Genomic DNA, 5,000 nt, shown 5'->3' on the forward strand with positions numbered 1-5,000 from the left:
CTATTTCTTTTTCCCTATTTCTTTATTTATTGTAATTGTTGTTTTCTATCAAAACATTAGCTACAGGGTATGAATATTAAGATGTTGTTGTTGTTAGAGTATTCAAATAGTAAAGTAAATGAATGCCTATGTCAAAAGCTTACAGCACCTGGTATTCCCAGACAGTCGCCTATCCAAGTACTAACCAGGCCCGACTCTGATTAGCTTCCGAGATCAGACGAGATCAGGCATTCTCAAAGTGGAATGGCCGTAAGCTAGAGGATTGATTGATTGATTGATTGATTGTTTTCTATCAACACATTACCCACAGGGTATGAATATTAAGATGTTGTTGTTAGAGAATTCAAATAGTAAAGTAAATGAATGCCTATGTCAAAAGCTTACAGCACCTGGTATTCCCAGGCAGTCGCCTACCCAAGTACTAACCAGGCCCAACTCTACTTAGCTTCCGAGATCAGACGAGATCGGGCATTCTCAGAGTGGAATGGCCATAAGCCAGAGTAAAGTTGGAATGGAACCCATTTATAGATTGTTTGTTTTTTCTTTTTCCCTATTTCTTTTTCCCTATTTCTTTATTCTTCCGTTCCGTTATGCTATGCCCTGCGAAGCTATGTTAGGTTACATTTTGCTATGCCCTGCTATGTTAGGTTCCGTTATGCTATGCCCTGCCAAGCTATGTTAGGTTCCGTTATGCTATGCCCTGCCAAACTATGTTAGGTTCCGTTATGCTATGCCCTGCCAAGCTATGTTAGGTTCCGTTATGCTATGCCCTGCCAAGCTATGTTAGGTTCCGTTATGCTATGCCCTGCCAAGCTACGATAGGTTCCGTTATGCTATGCCCTGCTAAGATGTGTTAGGTTCCGTTATGTTATGCCCTGCTAAGCTACGATAGTTTACCTTATGCTATGCCCTGCTAAGCTATGTTATGTTACGCTATGTTAGGCCCCGTTGGCTGTTATGATACATTATGCTATGCCTCGCTAGGCTGTGTTATGGTGCTTGGTGCTGTGCCTTGCTGGGCTTGTTTTGTTGCGTTGTGCTGTGCCTTGCTAGGCCGTGTTAGGTTACGTCACTCTATGTTGTGCCTCGCTAGGTTGTTGTGATACGTTAGGCTGTGTCTCGATAGGCTGTGGTGATTCATTGTGCTGTACCTTGCTAGCCGATGTTAGGTTACGTTGCGCTATGTTATGCCTCGCTAGGCTGTGTTATGGTGTGTTGTGCTGTGCCTTGATGGGCTATGTTGTGTTGCATTGCTAGGCCGTGTTAAGTAACGTTACCATATGTTGTGCTTTGCTAGACTGTTGTGATGCGTTATGCTATGCCTCACTAGGCTGTGTTATGGTGTGGTGTTCTGTGCCTTGCTGGGCTATGTTGTGTTGCATTGCGGTTGGCTGTGCATTGCTAGGCCGTGTTGCGTAACATTACCATATGTTGTGCCTTGCTAGACTGTTGTGATGCGTTATGCTGTGCCTCGATAGGCTGTGTTGTGATACTGCACGTTGTGCTATGCTCCGCTGGGCTGTGTTATGGTACAGTATATTGTGCTGTGCCTCGCTAGGCTATGTTGTGTTGCGTTGCGTTATGCTATGCCTTGCTAGGCCATATTAGGTTACGTTGCACTGTGTACCTTGCTAGGCTGTTATGATGCGTTAGGCCATGCCTGCTAGGCGTTTACGTTGTGCTGTGCCTCAATAGGCTGTTGTGATGCGTTAGGCCGTGCTTTGCTCTGCGTTTTGTTATGTTATGCTGTGCCTCGCTTGGCTATTATATGTTGTGCCATGCCTTGCTGGGCTGTGTTTGTTACATTGTGCTGTGCCCTGCTGGGCTGTGTTGGGTTGCGCTGTGCTATGTTGTGTTGTGTGGTGCTGTTGTAATGCGTTGTGCTGTGCCTTGCTGGGCTGTAGTGATACGTTATGCGGTGCCTTGCTAGGCGTTATTTTGCATTGTGCTGTGCCTTGCTGGGCTGTGTTGCGTTACGTTATGATATGCCTTGCTGGGCTGTGTCGGGTTGTGTAACGTTGGGTTATGCCTTGCTGGGCTGTGCTTCGCTGGGCTGTTGTAATGCCTTATGCCATGCATTGCTGGTTGCGTTGTGCTAGGACTCTCTAGGCCGTTATGATGCGTTATGCCATGCCTTCCTAGGCGTTGTTACGTTATACGATGCCTCGCTAGGCTATGGTATGTTGTGCTATGCCCTACTAGGCAGTTATGATATGATATGCCATGACTTGCTAGGCGTTATGTTGCGTCACGCTGTGCCTCGCTAGGCTGTTATGATACGTTATGCAGGAAATAATAAATTATAAATAAATAAACAAATTACTGGCAAATGGTTTAACTTCTTAACTTGACATGGTTAAATTTTAGCCAGCAATGAAAATGAAAAGCTTGATTAAATTTATCTCCTCTCTGTAGCAGTGTCCAGCGAAAGATAGTGACCTTTGGATTGATAATCAATGGCTCCTGGCCCTGCTTGTATTGTTTCTGTTCGTTACAAATAAATAAATAAATAAATAAATAAATAAATAAATAAATAAATAAATAAGGAAATAAATAAATAAGTAAGTAAGTAAATAAAGAAATAAATGTTCCAAAGCTGGAAAGGCCCCGAGAAGCATCCTAACCGCTGCTTCTTCAATTATTTAATAGCTGGACTTATCCAAGGTTTTCGCAGGAGTGTTTGTTTGACTACTCATTAGTTTGCCTATAATTTGCTTTCTGCCTTTAAAGAACCTGAAATTGTTGGAAAAGGAAGTTATGACTGGATTTCTTGTTGGGTCTTTTGGAAGTCTCCTTACTCGGGTTGTTGGATGGATTCTAGAGCTAGAGATGGCTACTCGGGATATTCAGGGAGGAGGCACTTGGCTCTCGTGTTCTGTTTGTGATTGAGCTAGCTCTGCTGCTGCTACGCTAGCTCTCCTCCTCTGCTGCTGCTAGCTCTCCTTTTCTGCTGCTGCTAGCTCTCCTCCTCTGCTGCTGTCCCTAAGGTAGCTGAACCAGGAGTGGAACGTTAAAGGTTCTGGTTGCTCCTTGGGAAATTGGGATGGCATGATGTTCATGATGATCTGGAGTCTTCTGCAGCCTTGAATCGTATACAGGCACTGAGCCTTCCATTGTTTTGTTTTTTTTTTGTTTGTTTTTTTTTAAAAAATGTTAATGGTCAGTGGTTGCTAGTAAATGGTAAAGGAACTGCCTTCCGTGCCTGATAACATGTCCTCTGCTCTGTTGGTATTTTACTAATAAGTTTGGCTAGTCAAAAGCTCGCTTTAATCCTCTGCTTCAGTTAGCATGAAGAGCCAGGGAGGATTGCCTGGTATGGTCTGTTTTGGGGGGGATTTTGTCTGGCTGCTTTCCCACTTAATGGGAGATTGTCCCCCCACGAAGCTGCTGCTGTTTCCTGACTAGCTTTCATTGAGCTCATGAAAAGGAAGGGGAATTCAGAACAGAGCCATACCGCCAAATGTAAATTTCATAAGCTTGCAAATAAAAATTTTAAATATTTCAAAGAATTGTCTTTATTTTGACTCAAGTGGTCCTGACTGAATTGTGGCCAAAAAGGAAAAATTTGTGTTGGATGTTTGGACTAGGTTTTGGAGCAAAACAGAAGTGTATATGGGGAGACTGTATGTGTATTTTAAATGCTAAAATAAGTTGGATGCTTTTTATAATGTCTTTACTTCACATGTTTGTTGTGTTTTAAAAGATTTAACGTGGAAGCTGCCGGGGAGTGAAGGAGAGGTGTGAACTAATGTTTTTGTAAATGTATAATATATGATGTATGACATTTTTAAAATTTGATGTAAATGTGATTGTATAAGGAAAACTTACATTTTTATTGTATTATTTATCGTATTCTATTGATTGAAATTTCTTCTATTCTATTGATTGAAAAAAAAGAATGTCTGATCTCGGAGGCTAAGCAGAGTCGGGCCTGGTTAGTACTTGGATAGGCGACTGCCTGGGAACACCAGGTGCTGTAAACTTTTGACATAGGCATTCATTTACTTTACAGTTTGAATTCTCTAACAACATCTTAATATTCATACCCTGTAGCTAATGTTTTGATAGAAAACAAGAATTGAAAAAAATAATAAATAAATAAATAAATAGAAAAAAACCCAGTAATTGGATAGGTGACTGCCTGGGAATACCAGGTGCTGTAAACTTTTGACATAGGCATTCATTTACTATTTGAATTCTCTAACAACAACATCTTAATATTCATACCCTGTAGCAAATGTTTTGATAGAAAACAACAACAAAAAAGAGAAAGAAGAAAAAAAAAAACAATTTATAATTGGGTTCCATTCCAACTTTTCTCTAACTTACGGCCATTCCACTCTAAGAATGCCTTTTCTCGTCTGATCTCGGAAGCTAAGCAGACCCTGTAGCTAATGTTTTGATAGAAAACAACACCATTGTTGCACCATTACATGGTTTAAAAAAAAGTCAAAACCTTTTCTTTTCTTTTCTTTTCTTTTCTTTCTATTCTTTTCTTTTCTTTTCTTTTCTTGCACCTGCCCCAAACCTTTAATTTGCAATTTCTTCTCATAACTTTCAGCTGTTTCTCATCGACTGTATCCCCAGCCCTTTTCTATCCAAATGCAAGACTTTACACTGGCTTCAATACTGACAAGGGGTGGACCTTACCCTAATCCTGCTTTGTTCACCTCCGATACGGTTATCCAGGGCCTGCTCGGCCTTCTTTAGTAGCTCGGGTTTCTCTTCATTCACGCACAAATCTTTCGCCTTTTACTAAAGATTTCCACGGAGAGGAACGTCGATGAGTTCAGCATATTTTTGTGGGCTTTTGCAGTTGCAAGGCTATAAGTGGTTGTAATATTAGATCAAAGCGCCTTGAGGAGTAGGCCTAGTTATCACCTACCGTTTGTCTGCTAGCATCTGGCAGCTAGCTGTCTGCCAGTCAGAGGGAATAACGGGTTATCGCTTCTCGGCCTTTTGGCTAAGATCAAGTGTAGTATCTGTTCTTATCAGTTTAA

General features: G+C 41.5%; 4 non-coding genes across 4 annotated transcripts in view; 2 read left to right on the plus strand and 2 right to left on the minus strand.

The window, feature by feature from the left end:
- Positions 1-136: 136 nt before the first annotated feature.
- On the minus strand, positions 137-255 carry LOC125143068. Its single transcript, XR_007142513.1, has one exon. It is a non-coding gene; the product is annotated as a 5S ribosomal RNA (ribosomal RNA).
- Positions 256-377: 122 nt separating this feature from the next.
- Positions 378-496, minus strand: LOC125141732. The gene has a single exon (XR_007141157.1). It is a non-coding gene; the product is annotated as a 5S ribosomal RNA (ribosomal RNA).
- A 4,214-nt stretch (positions 497-4,710) lies between these two features.
- Positions 4,711-4,825, plus strand: LOC125144891. Its single transcript, XR_007143261.1, has one exon. It is a non-coding gene; the product is annotated as a U5 spliceosomal RNA (small nuclear RNA).
- A 118-nt stretch (positions 4,826-4,943) lies between these two features.
- The window catches only part of LOC125144878, a 191-nt gene continuing 134 nt past the window's right edge, over positions 4,944-5,000 (plus strand). The window contains exon 1 of the small nuclear RNA XR_007143248.1: positions 4,944-5,000. This exon is cut by the window's right edge and continues 134 nt beyond it. This is a non-coding gene — a small nuclear RNA (U2 spliceosomal RNA).

Source organism: Tachysurus fulvidraco, chromosome 6, assembly GCF_022655615.1.
Source record: "Tachysurus fulvidraco isolate hzauxx_2018 chromosome 6, HZAU_PFXX_2.0, whole genome shotgun sequence".
In the NCBI taxonomy this organism is placed as follows: domain Eukaryota; kingdom Metazoa; phylum Chordata; class Actinopteri; order Siluriformes; family Bagridae; genus Tachysurus; species Tachysurus fulvidraco.